The sequence below is a fragment of the Leopardus geoffroyi genome, chromosome A1 (assembly GCF_018350155.1).
Source record: "Leopardus geoffroyi isolate Oge1 chromosome A1, O.geoffroyi_Oge1_pat1.0, whole genome shotgun sequence".
Lineage (NCBI taxonomy): Eukaryota > Metazoa > Chordata > Mammalia > Carnivora > Felidae > Leopardus > Leopardus geoffroyi.
The window spans coordinates 110,344,306-110,360,316 of record NC_059326.1 but is presented as its reverse complement, the minus strand read 5'-3'; the positions used below and the strand labels follow the sequence as shown (position 1 = coordinate 110,360,316).

At 41.7% G+C, this 16,011-nt stretch overlaps 1 protein-coding gene across 1 annotated transcript in view; it reads left to right on the top strand.

The window, feature by feature from the left end:
* The window catches only part of FSTL4 (follistatin like 4), a 591,179-nt gene that overhangs the window by 125,857 nt on the left and 449,311 nt on the right, over nucleotides 1-16,011 (top strand). Inside the window, exon 2 of the mRNA XM_045488893.1 lies at nucleotides 3,692-3,832. The gene's annotated coding sequence lies outside the window, so the exon portion shown is untranslated. The remainder of the gene's footprint in view (nucleotides 1-3,691; nucleotides 3,833-16,011) is intronic.

The window sequence follows — 16,011 nt, the reverse complement described above, 5'->3', positions numbered from 1 at the left end:
TTCGTAGCTCAGAAGTTTTCTTAGCCTGTGTCCTGGGCAGTGAAGGTCAGGGATACAGAAGACTTTTTGCATTTGGAATAGCCTTACTTCCTATTGGCCCAGGCTCACAGCACTTTAGTGGTACAGCTCATGTTAACAATATTATGGAGTATCTATATATTTTATGATAGCAATCTTCACACTGAAGAGCCACACTCATAATTATCTCAGTGTATACCTCTCTTTCTAGAGTTACTGCTGTGTTGAGATTAGGCTTCTGTAGGATCTTGCCGTTAAGCTTCCTAGAGCCCATTTGTTCATCTGGAAAACTCTACTGGGATATGTGCTTATTCTTTCACATGTTGTAACAAAAGATCTTATAGCTGCACACTGATTTGACCTATGGCCCCAAGCCTCATTATTTTTAACGGCTTTATTGAGGAACACTTGACGTACAGTAAAGTGCACATATTTAAAAACGTAAGTTTTGACATATGTGCATGCCTGTGACATCATTACACCAATGATGATAATGAATGTATGCATGATACCCAAAAACTTTTCTGGGGACCATTTGTATTACCTTCCTGTCAACCCCCTGCCCCATCCTATGCAAATACTTTCTGCTCTCTGCCACTGAGGTTTGTGTTGAGCAAATAGCATACAGTTGCATTTCCTAGGCTTTTCATTTCAAACAGAATCATATAGTTCATAGAAATTTTTGTTTTGTTTAGATTCTTTTGCTTTAGCATATTTATTTCAGGATCATGCATATTGCTGCATTTATCAATACTTTATTCCTTTTTATTGCTGAATGGTATTCCATTGCATGGATATAGCAAAATTTGTTCATTCGATCAACTATTGACAAATATTTTGGTTGGGTCCAGGTTGGGACCATTACCTACAGAGCTGCAGTGAATATTGAAGTACAAGTCTTTTATTTCTCCTGGCTAAATGCCTAGCAGTGGTGTGGCTGGGACACGTGATAGGTATATTTTTTAATTTCTTTGTTTTTGATTTTTAGAGAGATAGTGCACCAGCATATGTACAAGTGGAGGAGGGACAGAGGGAGGGAGAAAGAGAATCTTAAGCAGGCTCCGTGTTTTCAATGTGGAGCCTGATGCAGGGATTGATTCCATGACTCTGGAGTCATGACCTGAGCTGAAATCAAGAGTCAGACGTTTAACTGACTGAGCCACTCAGACACCCCTGAATTTTTAAAAAACTTCCAAACTTCCAGCTCTTTTTCCAAAAGAGCTGTATAAGTTAACATTTTTCACTGTAGCTAAGAGTTCCAGTGGCTCTCCATCCTCCCTGGCCCTCAGTATGGCAGTCTTGTAAATTATAGTCATGGTACACGTGTGTAATGTATCTCACTGTGGTTTTCATTTGCATTTCCCTAATGGCTAAAGATGTTGAATATTTTTTTCAAATGCTTAATTGCCATCCCTGTATTGTCTTCCAGATGATGTCGGGTCAGATTTGTGCCCATTTTAAAGTTAAATTGTTTGAGAGTTTGTACTGAGCATTCTTTATATATTGTGGATACAAGTTCTTTATAAGATACATGATTTCCATGTTCCCTCCCAGTCTGTGACTTGTCTTTTAATAGTGTTTTAGAAGAACAGAAACTCTTAATTTTGAAGGAATCCAATTTTTGTCAATTTGTTCTTTTAAGAGTCATATGTTTACCATTGTATCTATGATCTTTACCCAAGGTCATGGAGATTTTGTGCTGTGATTTATACTAGAAATTTTGTAGCTTTAGGTTTTATATTTATAGGTCTGCTATGCACCTGGCTTAAATTTTTCTGTACGGTGCAAGGTATGGACCAAAGTTCTTTTTATTTGTATTGGTTGAATAATGTCACGTGATATCCAATTGCTCGATTTCATTTGCACACAGGCTACCCCTCCCCCGTTGAATTGCTTTTGCACTATTGTCAAAAATCAATTCACTGGCAAGAGCACTTCTTGACAAGGACTTCTGGAGATCTGCTCCTCCACAAAAGCCATGAGAATGCTGGTAAAAATTGTCAAAATTAACTCTTTCTGAACTCTGGAAAGCAGCCGAAGGCTTGGAGTGATATGAGGCGTATTTATTAAAGAAGAACAGCCAAATCTCAGTAAATAATAGCCTTTGCTGCATTTTAACTTACTCTATCCCCATCTCCTTCTTCTTCTGTTTCCATCCCAACCCTCAGAAGCAGGACTGAAGCCCTAGCTTCAGTTACTAGGGACCTTAGATGGAGACTGGGTGCCTGGCCGAAGAGAGCACCCAGGTCCTTCCTCCATACTTGGGCACCTTGGGGCTGTATGTTTAGCTGGAACACAGGGACCTTGTGGGCTGCGGCAGGGAGGGGGCCTGAGAGTGGGCTGGACCTAGGTCTTGTGCAACTAGATATATCAGGCCCGTAAGTGCGCCTTTATCAGGGAGGTGAATGGGAAGCTTTTTTTTGACTGTTAACTGAGAGCAGAGAAGCTCAGCCCAGTACTTCAGAGTCCCTCTGTGTGTAATGGGGAGATCAGCCTGGGGCATGGAGTGGATGGGGTTCTAGTCCCAGGAATACCTAGGCTTTCTCTGACACAGGCTGGTGAAATCAGATCCTCAGAATTATTGCTTGATCTGGAGATGATCTCTTTTGGACTTGTCTTGGTATTGTCAAAGTGTGAGGGTGGGTACTTGAGATAACACAATAACAGGAGCCTTTACATCTTCCCGAGGCCCTGTAGGAACCCGGCTGAAGAGAGGCAGGGGGACCAAGTGGGTCCTCATCTGTGCCCCAGGCTGGAGCTGCTCAGAGGGCAAGTCATGCTGCAGCCCTTCCTGATGCCATACCACTGCAGACTGTTACAGCCCTCCTGTGAAATCACAAAAGCATAGTCCTCCTGAGTACTTTGGTTTTCAGTAGAAACAGGCCAGGGCTGTGAAGAAGACCTCAGAGAGGATCAGAATCTTGGGTGCAGGTTGGCTGCCTGGAGCCTCACTTCCCATACTCAGCCTCTGATTTGGGGCCCCCTCTTGCCTCCCCCAACACTTGCCAGAAAGAACCAAGTGGCCAACCCTCCTCCCCAGGAATGGGTATTTAGAAGAGGAGCCAGAGAAGGGTCAGCAGTGTCTAGCCCTAGTGGGTGACCTTAGCCTATTGAAGAAGCCCTTTTAGAAAAGAGATTTTTTTTTTTGGTGCTCTTCAAATCCTATCAGGAAAGCATCCAGTTATCCCACCTATATGACTCTCTAATTATTAAAATATCCTGAATTGTGATGCTAATAGCAAATTTGTTAAATGGAAATGAATTCTTAATGTCATAATTTGTCTTTTGCTTTTCATCTGATTCATTTTCTTTCTAGATGTCATTTCCTAAGAGCGAATGAAACTTGGAAATATTTCTTGCCCTTTCTGTTGGAAACACATTTAGTAAGACTTCATTCCATCTTGGAATTTAGGGGGTCTTGTCTGAGGGCAGCCTGCCTGATGGGCTCGTGCTCATTTGTTTTGGTGTCAGCTGACGCCACCGCCAACAGTCACAGCCTCATCTCCAGCGTGATGATGCCATAGGCAGAGCTGGATGTCAGCCAAGAGGGGACCCAAGCGTCCCCAGGCCCATCCGGTCTTCAGTTGCTCACGAGGCCATGTTAGTCAGACCTGTATGTTAGAAGAGCTTGCATAGCCCTAGCCACTCAGGCCTTTCCTGCATGTTTCGGCAGGTCCCTGGGCGTACCTCATGGGCTTCCAGACCGGTTCACGCCTGCAGCTTGCTGAGCCTGAAGGAGACGGAGTTGCGTGGCATTTACAGCAGAGGAGAGAAGCTGCTTCTGTCTTCTTCATGCACCCGTCTGCAGGAACAGGTGTGCCAGCACTTAGTGAAACAAATCTACATCTTTAGTTACAGCCCTCTCCTGGTCAGACAAAGGAGTTGGAGAAGGGTCTGATTTCCATGGTATCCACACGTCTCTACACAGAATCACTCCTACCCTCTGACACTTGCAGCTCTTTGTTCCCACAGGATAAGTGGTCTTGCAGGGAGTCCCTCAGTCCCTGATGTGACAGGCTTGTGCTGATCCCTCTCCCAATGAATGAAGGTGCCTGCAGTGACTGACCCTGTGCAGTGAGCCCGGCTCAGGAGCAAATTCTACGATGTAGCACACAGCCCATAAATACAATCACATGTTGAAAATATTCCTTAAAGTTAGATCAAGTTAGGACAGCTTTGCCTAGTGCTGACACACGGAGCCTCTTGGCCACTCACTGGTTCACTCAACACAAATATGAAAGTGACGGGGCGCCTGGGTGGCGCAGTCGGTTAAGCGTCCGACTTCAGCCAGGTCACGATCTCGCGGTCCGGGAGTTCGAGCCCCGCGTCAGGCTCTGGGCTGATGGCTCAGAGTCTGGAGCCTGTTTCCGATTCTGTGTCTCCCTCTCTCTCTGCCCCTCCCCCGTTCATGCTCTGTCTCTCTCTGTCCCAAAAATAAATAAACGTTGAAAAAAAAAATTAAAAAAAAAAAAAAAAAAAAAAAAAAAAAAGAAAGTGAGATGAGCTGTCAGGCATGAAAGGTGAAATGAGGCCCTGATTAATCCGGACATATTGATTCACAACTGAATAGAATTTTGTTCATTCATTCAACAAATATTTATTAAGTATCTACTGTGTTACAAGCACTCTTCTAAGTGAGTGCACATAGAAGTGAGCAAAAAAGATAAAAATCTCTGCCCTCCCCTGTGTGTGGGGAAGTTATATTCTAGAAGGAAAAATAAGAAACATGTGCAATATAAAGCGTGTCAGATGATGATGAGTAATATGAAGAAAGATGCAGCGGGGAAGGGAGGAGGGCTGGGAACGAGGATGTTGGACCTAGAAGTAGTCAGGATGACATTGGAACAGAGACGTTGTGAGGAAAAAGAACCTTGAAGATACCTGGGCAAGAGCACTCCAAGCAGAGGAACAGCCAGTGCAAATGTCCTGAGGTGGAAATAGGCCTGGTGAGCTGGAGGAGCAAACTTGCTCATCTGAGCTGAGTTGAGGAGACCTATAGGGGATGAGGTTGTAGAGAATTTTATGGGCCATTTTAAGGACTTTGCTTTGATGCTGGGTGACGTCAGAAGCCATAGGAGATTTAGAGCACTGAGGAGACATGATCCTCTCTATGTTTTAATAGGACCATTCTGGCTGTGGTGTTAAAATGAGACTGTAGGAGGACAATGTCAGACTCAGGGAGAAAGAAGTCCATCATAAAAATTTAGGCAGGTGATGATGGTGGCTTGGACTAGGGTAATAATGATGGAAGTGGTAACAAAAGGTTACATTCTGGACGTATTTTTGTAGGTAGGGCCCACAGAGCTTACCTGATGGGTTGAAAGTGGAATGTGAGAGTAAGAGCAGAATCAAGGGTGACTGCAAGGCTTTTGCCCTGAGAAACCAGAATCACAGTGCTGCCCTTCACTGAGATGGAGGAGTGGGGGGAGGAGCAGGGTTGCAGCCCCTCAGGAACTAGGTTTTGGACATGCTCAGTTTGCAACGCCTAGGAGATAACCTAGCACAGATTCTAAATAGGCAATTGGCTATGTCATCGGAGAACTCAGGGGTGGAGATGGGCATTTGGGAATCTTTAGCACTTTGATGGTCTTCATGGCCAGGGGACCACAATAGATTAGAATTCAGATCCCAGGGAAATAATGATTTTTTAAAAATACAATTCTACCCATGTTTTCAGCAAGGAAAGGGAAGCACTAAAGAAATGCTTTTCAGGAGTGCCTGGATGGCTCAGTCAGTTAAGCGTCTGACTCGTGGTTTTGGCTCAGGTCATGATGTCATGGTCTGTGGGATCCAGCCTTGAGTTAGGCTCTGCGCTGACAGCACTAAGCCTGCTTGGGGTTCTCTCTCTCCCTCTCTCCCTGCCCCTCCCCAACTCGTGCTGTCGCTCTCAAAATAAATAAGTAAAACTTAAAAAAAAAAAAAAGAAATGGTTTTCAGGATGGGAACAACTCTCTTAAATTGTGTTCTATTTCTTTGTTCAGCTGTGTGTTTTCATTCTGAATACAAGGGAAAAAAGTTTTCACTGTTAGGGAAGGGAGATTAGCATGGAATTGCTTCAAAATCCAATTCAAACTGTGATCCCCACCTGAGGTGTTTCAGAGAGGAGAACAGCCCAGGAAAACAGGGCATTGCAGGAGAAGACTCTTCTGTGCAGGTATGAAAGGGGGAAATGGTGCTTAGAGCTACCAGGGTTCTGGAAGTAACATTTTTTTTCTCAAACTGAACAGTTGAGAAGAAGCTTTTAACATTTTAAATATCCCTTAACCATGGATATTTATTTCTGTGAAGTGATTTACATATAATTATAATACCTACAGGTTTTAAGGGGAAAATACATCTTATTCTGAGCTATAGAAATAGAGTGTTGGAGGCTTTTCAGGGAATAGAGAACAATAAAATAGAAGGGAAAATGTCAGAGTTCATTTTCTTTTATAATTCATTATTTTTAAGGCTCCCAAATACATTTTTTAAAAGTAGTTATGGGGACACAAGTCTATATTTTCCATCAATTTCCTAATTAAACAGGATTTGGAAAGAAAAGTGTTTTGCTCACTGATAGGATTCTTTACATTGAAGATACTATAATGTGAGTTTTATAATAGTGTAATATAATATCTGAGCAGCTTGACTGGTTCGCTTGCAGATAAGATTCTGCTGCATCTTACAAGCTATTCCTTAAGTGATTTATCTTTTTTTTAATTGGTGAGAAATACAACATGTAGAATGGTTTCTTATAAAACCAAACATAGTCTTGCCATATAATTCAGCAACCACACTCCTTAGTAGTTGCCCAAAGAAGTTGAAAACTTATGTCCACACAAAAATATGCACACAAATGTTTGCAGAAGCTTTATCCAGAATTAGTAAAATGTGAATGAAAGAAACCAAGATGTCCTTCAGCGGGTGAATGAATATATAAACCATGGTACGTCCAGGCAACAGAAGATTACTCAGCACTAAAAAGAAATGAACTATCGGGCCATAAAAAGACACGGAGGAATCTGAAATACATATTACTGAAATATGAAAAGATTACACCTGCATGATCCCAACTACATGACATTCTAAAAAAGGCAAAACTATAGATCATTGGCTGCCAGGAGCAGGGGGGAAACCAGTAAGTGGAACACAGAGGATTTTTAAGGGCAATGAGAATACTTTGTGTGATACCATAATGATGGATATAGTCGCGATACATTTGTCCAAACCCATAGGATGTACAACATCAAGAGTGAGCCCTAGTGTGAGCTGTGCACTTGGGGTGATCATGATGTATCAATGTGGGTTCATCAATTGTAACAAAGGTACTTCTGTGATGGGGGTGTTGATAATGGGGGAGATGATGCATGTGCGGGGGCAGGGGGTATATGGGAAATTTCTATCTTCCCTTCACTTTGGCTCTGAACCTAAAACTGTCATGAAAAAATAAAGTCTTAAAAAAAAAAGGACGGAAGGGAGAAGAAAGGAAGGAGTGAAGAGAAGAAGAGAAGGAAGGAGGAATTCTTTATTCCTTCTCCTCTTCCTGCTATGACAAGATAAAAGGGGATAGGGTTGATTTCTGAGTCACCATGAAATGTGGCCTGACCCATCTCATTGGAACCCTGATGTGAATGAGAAATAAACTTTTGTTGGGTTCAGCCACTGAGGTTTAAGGGTTTAGGTATTACTGCAGCATAGCAGAGCCTATCCTAACTAATACAATTCTTTTCTCAAAGCTATTCTCACACTTTGTGGAGTCTTAGGCAGTGGTGTGGTCTGGTTCCAAGAGAGCATATGCTTCAGAGAGGGGCCTCCTATGACTCCGTTTGGGCCATCGCAACACTGTTGATGGCAAGATTTCCTGAGCGGTAGTTACCAGATGGGTGTTAGAGTCAGCCTCTTCGCTCTGGCCAGGTGGGTGCATGGATATGCTGATGAGATTCAGTTTTCATCCTTTGCATGGAATTGAAGTGGTCTCAATCCCTAATCAAGGAGACATGATCTTCCGTAGAAAGAACAACATCTCATACAAAATTGTGTGTTTTGGGCCATCTTTCATCTACCTTTGAAGTGATTCATGACTCTCTAAGCTAATACAACACCTTGCTGAAATAAAACGATCTGTCCAAGCAAATAAAAACTCTGACAGAGTTACTGGATGGCATTTCCTAGGGAGCTATAACTATGATAGCTAGTTCATTGAGAACTAAGTAGAAAACCCAAACACTGACAAAGCTGCAAAGGAGAAATGGATCCCCACTGGGGGGAGTCTGTGCCAGGAAGCACTCTGAGGTCATAAAATATATGGACTCTCAGTGTGAGAGGACTTCAAGCAGGCACCCGGGCTGGCTTCTTGCCTTGGGCATGCCACAGCCATTATTCACCAGGCTTCACATGTTTACAGAGCATTCCTTTTGCATCCACCTCGTGCCAGGCTCTGTGGGGCCGAGGGAACAGAGGAGGCTGTATGTCTCTTAACAGGATGCCTGTAGATCTGCTGGGGAGGTGACATTTATTTGGAGACACAATGAACCACAGAAGGGTTAATGGGCTCAGCAAAGCAGAGACATACTAATGAAGTTAAAAAATTAAAAGGGAGCTGCACTTCAATGAAAAGATCAGGGTCACCCACCTCCAGTGTCCTCATTGTCGGTATCATCTTCTCGGAGTGGGATGGGGCACCCTTGATTGGGACCCCTTACAGATTCTCAACAGATGGTCATTTGATCTATGCTCACATATTTCCAGTGTCTGGGAACTTATTACCTGTCAAAGCAGGTGTGTTGGACAATTCTTTATATTGAGTTGAAAACTGCTTTCATCTAACTTCTACCTACAGATATAAGACCTGCCCTCAGGATTAATATAGTGCGAGTCTAATCTATTTCCCACACAACAGTCCTGCAGATATTTGCTCCCAGCAACCAGGCCATGTCTCCCCACGCATACACATGACTCCACACACCTTCTCTCTGGGCTGAGCTCCCAGCTTTATTCAGAAATGCAACCTGGCTTCCAGACCCCTCAGCTCTGATGGCCTCTCTGGCTTGTGTGGGCTGTTAGAGGCCCTGGTGGGAGTACTGCTGCTTACATTTACCTTGGTTGCCCTGCTGACTCTCGCCCACAGCAGGTGCTAGAGTACTTGAGGCTTGAACAGTTTTCCTGCTTAAACTTCTCTATTGCAGAGTGAAGCTCCTGGCAAACTCCCCTTTCTGAACTAACTCCTCCATTGTTCAAGCACGACAGAAAGGCAGGCCATGCTATTAACACCACCTGTGTGACAGCTAAGCCCACTTTCCTCCTGCCAGTAATACAGCTAAGGCCTGTGTTAACATTTCTGTTCTCAAGTGAGGAAAGCTGTTCTCTTGGCCCAATTGAAGGGTATTGGTGAAGGATATTGATATCTTTTTTTTTCATTTACTTACTTATTTTGAGAGAGGTGGGGAGAGAGAACAAAAGAAAGAGAATCCCAAGCAAGCTCCACTGTCATGGAGCCTGAACCCACAAACTGTGAGATCATGACCTGAGCAGAAACCAAGTCAGACGCTTAACCAACTGGGCCACGCAGGCGCCCCAAGGATATCAATATCTTTAAAAATATTTTTTTAATAGTTTAAGTCTCACAAGAATTTGTAAAACTAATGCATAGATCTCACATGCATCCTTCATGTAGCTTCCTCCAGTGATAATTATGCTACCATTCTGCAATGTCAAAACCAGAAAAATGGTATTGGCATTTATAACTCAGTTACAGACCTTCCCGGGATTTTACCGGCAATCCTGTATGTGTGTGTGTGTGTGTGTGTGTGTGTGTGTGTGTGTGTAGTTCTGTGATGTTTTATCACATGTGTAGATTGAATAACTTACCACAGCCAGGCACAACACTGTTCCGCACACCAAAGAAGCTCTCACATTACCCCCTAGAAGTCACATACTTCCCCCAACCCTAACCCCTGGCAACCTCTGATCTGGTCTCTATCACCATAATTCTGTCACTTTGAGAGTGTTATGTCAGTGAAATCATAGGGTATGTAAGCCTTTGAGATTGCCTTTTTTTCCCTACTCAGCATAATGCCCATGGGTATCTTTTGCTTACATGTACTCATGATCATAAAGAATTGTCTGGTTTCATATTCTTGTTTTGCACAATGTGACAAGGCCGCCTCAGTGTATACAATTAAATAAATAAGCCATTGAGTTGAGAGTGGGAGAGTGCCTCGTGCCCCCACAGCCGGTACCTTGAGCATTGGTAGCATGAGCTGGGTGATCCCATGAGGCTCTCCTGGCTGGGCCTTGCAGGGCCCCCCTGGGCTCTGGGACAGTGAATGACATAACCCAAACTTCTGCCTCTCTCTACTGTCTCTGTCCTTTAAAACGGTAACGGTGTTCATGGCCCGAACATTTCAGTATTTTAAAAAGGCAGGCATAAAAATCAAGAGTAATTAAACTTGTCAACCTATAGGTTTTTTTCAGGGAAGCATTTTAGCAGGGACAATGGGCTGTCATATTTCTAACTCCATGGTACATGCCTTCAAAGGGGGTCTGTATTCTAAAATTGTCTGATCTAGAGAAAAGTTGTACAAATTCAGTTTCTAACCTGACTTTGTTAAACTCAGAAGTGATTAGCCTTGGAGTAAAAATACACAAAATGATTTGGCAAATAATAATATCACTGCTGAGTGTTCCCAGTGTAGATGAAAAAGTAAGGTGTGTAAAAATTGAGGATTAGATAGAAAAGAGAAATGCTCATGTTTTAGGAATGTAAATAATTGTTTAGTGAGCTTATCTGTTTACAGCATTGCACTCTACGAAGAATTTGTTTTTCCCCACCTTTTGAGAAATCTGGCAAGTTTAATGGAATGCAAATTTTCTAAAGCAATCCTCAAAAAGTACATATTTCTTGGCTATAGATCAGCTAATGTGTTTCATAGGTGAATCAAAGTAAAAATCAAGGCATTTTATAGATATGATCAAACATATGTATATGATCAAACAAACAACATAGATTCTGGAGATACAATTATTTTTTAAATTCAACAAACATTTACTGAATGCCTACTTTGTGAAATGCCTGTCTGCTAGGCATCCAGTAAATATTTGTTGAACAAATGAATGAATACACAAGGACGAGTTAATAAGAATGCGACTAGATATCTTGGATTTTTAAATGAGGCAAGTGATGGCAACTTCAGGATAACGCAGGAGTCCTTAAAGAATGTGTTGTGATCCACATACTTAATCACAAAGTTATCTTTATGAACTAGAGCTTTTTGTATTTTGTTCAAACCGATTTTAAGAAAATGATTAGTAAGTAGCATGGGTTAGGTGTTCGGAATCCACTGGAAGCCACTTTGCATGTTTTCTCACCAGAGAAACACCAGAGAAACATACCTCTTTTGTTGGTATGTCCAAGTTGGGCTTGAATAATAATGCTAACTTCAGGGGTGTTCCCCAGGTCACAGTGACAGTAAAGGATGAAATCAGGGTTTGCATACAGGTGCTCGTCTCCAAAGCAGCATCTCATACCCTCCTCTACCATTCCTATTCTTTTCTGCTCCTGTTTGTTCACTGACACCAGTGTGGATTGCATTTGAGGTGGGCCTCACTGGATTTGCTGTAGCTCCTCGGAAACAATAATAGCTCCTTCTTTTCCATCAAAGATTTATCCCCTCAGACTCCTCCTTTGATCAGTCTAAATTAGTGAGTGCGATTGGGGATAAAGAAAATTAAGATCGCAAGCAGGTACGGAGGCAGGTGAAGCAGAGAAGTAGGGGGGCCTCGGGACCCAAGTGGTCACATTAACATCAGTTTGCCCTTACCCCCTGACACAGCCTGGGGAGATGGGACAGGGTGGGGACCTTGTGAATTTTGGGTTTGTGTACTGAGAAAATGGGCTGTTGCAAGTGGCTCTATGCCAATGCAAGCCCTGTGGCCTTGACCACACCTTGACGCCCGATGCAGAAGACCAGTGGCCAGCAGCATGGCAGCAGTGAAGGCCAGCCTCTGCTCTTGGCACCCACTGGCAAAGGAGTCAATCCTTCCAACCTCAGCTTAGACATCACTTCATATGGAAGGATTTGCCTTGCTGGATATTCCTGAGGTGTTCTGTCTTCCCCTGATCTCTTGTCATTACTTTTTAAACCATCTATATTGACTGTGAGTTCTAGGAGGGCAAGGAGACCATCTGCTTGTTCACAGCTTTGTATTCAAGCATAAAAGAGGGCCTAGGGGCACCTCGGTGTCTCAGTGTGTTAAACCTCTGACTCTTGGTTCCAGCTCAGGTCATGATCTCACAGTTTGTGAGTTTGAGCCCCATATCAGTCTCTGCGCTGACAGTGTGGAGCCTGCTTGGGATTCTCTCCCTTTCCCTCTCTCTGCCCCTCCTGCATTCCGTCTCTCTCAAAATAAATAAGTAAACTTAAAACAAAAAAGAGGGTGTAGAACAGTGTAACTTCTTTTTTTTTTTTTTTAATTTTTTTTTTCAACGTTTATTTATTTTTGGGACAGAGAGAGACAGAGCATGAACGGGGGAGGGGCAGAGAGAGAGGGAGACACAGAATCGGAAACAGGCTCCAGGCTCTGAGCCATCAGCCCAGAGCCCGACGCGGGGCTCGAACTCATGGACCGCGAGATCGTGACCTGGCTGAAGTCGGACGCTTAACCGACTGCGCCACCCAGGCACCCCGAACAGTGTAACTTCTTAATAATCATGAAATAATCTGTAATGTTTTCCCAAGCAAGGGAAGAAATAATGTTCTGGAGACATTTCATTTACAAGGAGCAAATGAAACCTGGAGCTTCTCTTGCTCTCTCAATTTGAACATATTGGATATGTAGGACTCCTGGCCTTATTCCCTCAGACCCTCATTCTTTTTATGGATTTTATCTGTTTTTCTCTCTCTCTCTTTTTTTTCCCCCCTGTTCCTTGCTAACCTCTTGCTCCTTCATTTATTCCCTTCCTTTTACCCTTCCATCTCTCCGTGTCTTTGGTTTGATGTTGTCTATTTCTCTGAAATTCTTTTTCTGGAGTATAAACATACATACTGATAGCTTAAGAAATTGATAAGGGATAAAGCTACTGTTCTTAACAACTTAGGAACAACTACTAGGACAATAAAAACAAAATGTATAATTTTCACACCAGCTGAAGAAAATTACATCCACCCAGCAGAATATACACAAAGTAAGGGAGAAAAAAAGCAGGTATGTAAAATTGGAAGCATAAAAAAGGCAGAAATAAATATTATAATATTTGTAATAAATATAATATAGTTAAAATTATAATAAATGTAAATAGTTAAAACTTATTAACCAAAGTATAGACTCTCTAATTGAATTAAAAAGATAAAATCAAGCAATATGTTGCTATAAGATAGATAAAACCAAAAATATACAGAAAGGATAGAAAAAATTTACCCAAAATAAGTCCAGATAAAGATTATAGTATCAAAGTAATAATTTAAGACATTAGATATTACAAGGAGAAAAATAAAGGTGTTATATATTGATAAAACAAATAATATATCAAAAAATATAGTGAACATGAACATATATGTCCTATACAGTATAAGGTCAAAAAACATAAAGCAACAACTGATAGATCTAGGATGAGAATAAATCAAAAGCATAGTTGAAGATTTTAAATACATCCTCTCCAACGATAGTAGTTGAAGCATATAAAAATAGGCAAAGATAGATGATCATAGTAATGTAGTTTATCCAGTCAATCCCCAAGAAAAAAAGTACTTTCATATATACATGGAACAGACACAGATTACATCCTAGTCTACTTTAGTAAATGTAAAGGAATCAACATCATATACACAACACAATGTTCCTGACAATGATGCAACTAAATTGAAAAAGTCCTATATCTCTAGACATAGGAAAAATACTGCCAAATATCGTTGGGCTATAAAAGTAATCAAAGAGAAACTATTAAATACTTAGAGGTGAATGGCAATGAAAACACCACACATCATATCTTGTGGGTCATATTAAAATTTACTTGGAAGTAAATTTATAGCTTTAAATACTGCAGAAATTAGGAAAGAGTACAAAAACAGAATAGGGCTTTCAACTTAGCACATTCAAGAGAGAAACAAGGTAAAACCAAATAAACAAGAAGGAAGGACCTAAATAAGAATGCAGGCAGAAATAAATAAATCTAGAGAACAAAAACAAATGGGAAATGAGCAAAACTCAAAGTGTTCTTTAGGAAGACTAATGAAATAGATAAGCCTCCGGCAAGACTGGTAGGAGATGGAGAGGAGGAAGAAAATGTGAATAAACAAAATATAAGTGAAAGTGTGTACAGCTATGTGCTAATAAATTGGATGCTCTGATGGGCTACATAATATTGCAGAAAAATGTAAAAATGCTAAAAGTGGCCTGAAATCTTAGAACTGTAACCCTTGAAGAAACCAAAGTGGAATCTTCATCACCCTTTCCAAAAAAAGCCCCAGCTCCCAATAGTTTTACAGCTATGTTCAGTCTTTCAAGGAAGAGATAATCCCATTCTTACAAGGTTGCTATAAAAAAGTAGGAATAGAGAGAAAACTGTTCACATAATTTTATCCGATTATTGTGACCTTGATTCCAAAACTGGATGAAAGCAATTCAGGAAAAAGAAATTATGGGCCAATTGCACTATAAACATAGGTGTGAAAATCCTAAATATGTGAGCTAATTAGAGGTAATGGTTTAAATTGAATTTATCCAAGGAATTCTAGAAAGTTAAAGCTTTAGAAAATCTATTAATGTGATTTAATGTATTAATGGAATAAAGGAGAAAAATCGTGTCACTTTAGTAGACGCATGGGAAGCATTTGAGAAAGTTCAACATCTCTTCATGAAAAAAAATAACATCATCTGAGAAAATCTGAATAAAAGGAAAATTTCCAATCTTAAAGGCTATCTACTAAAAACTTATTATTTTTTTAATGTATTTCTTACAGCATAGTTTGTGAAGGAGGAGTTTGAGGCAGCCCAAGAGTGTTGCTTTAGGAGAATGGATAAGAAAATGTAGTCTATACATTTATTTCTTAAAAAAACCCACTACACAATAATTGGTAAAAATAAACCAGGTTTATATGTGGTCGTGCAAATAGAGCTTAGCACAGTGTTGACGAAAGGAGAAGGAAGTAACATTTTGAATTATCACAACAAACATATATAAAACAACATTATATAGTTTTGTTGGATACCCCCATGTCTAGTGGCATTAATGAATATGTTAGAGATCGTACCTACGCACAGGGCAGAAGAGATATGGAAATACGAGGCGAGGGGAGACGATCAAAAAATAAAACCAGAAACGAGTCTGCACAGTGAAGCGTGTGAACTGTATGATTGAACTGAACTGTGTGACTCATTCAACTTTGTGCACTCAGGACCAGAAGAAAATATTTAAAATTCCTGTCTATTCATTGAAGGTGGTAACCTGGGTACACCCCAGTATCTCCTTGGGGCTAACTTTTCTCCTGACTACCTGGGCTCAGCGTTTCCTATCTTGCTACGTTCCAGCTGCCCACAGTGTTTCTGCATCCACCGTCCTCTTCCAGGCCGGGCCAGCCCTTCAGGCCACATACATGCCGGACCCTGCCCAAGGTGTCCGGGAAGGGCTCTCCCGGAGGCCTGGAGCAGTGGAGAGGCAAAGGAAGGTGGGTGGTCACAACATTGAAACAACCAAACTCCCCATTGAGCTCCAGACTTGTGTGGCCAGCAGTCCAGTGACAGACACCTCAAACATTTTTATTATTTTTTTAACGTTTTTATTTTTGAGACTGAGGGAGGGAGGGAGGGAAAGAGAGAGAGAGAGAGAGAGGGCCAGCCAGCCCGGGAGGGGCAGAAAAAGAGGGAGGCACAGAATCCGAAGCAGGCTCCAGGCTCTGAGTTGTCAGCACAGAGCCCGACACGGGCCTTGAACTCACGGACCGCGAGATCATGACCTAAGGGAAGTTGGACGCTTAACCGACTGAGCCACCCAGGCGCCCCAGATGCTTCAAATATTAA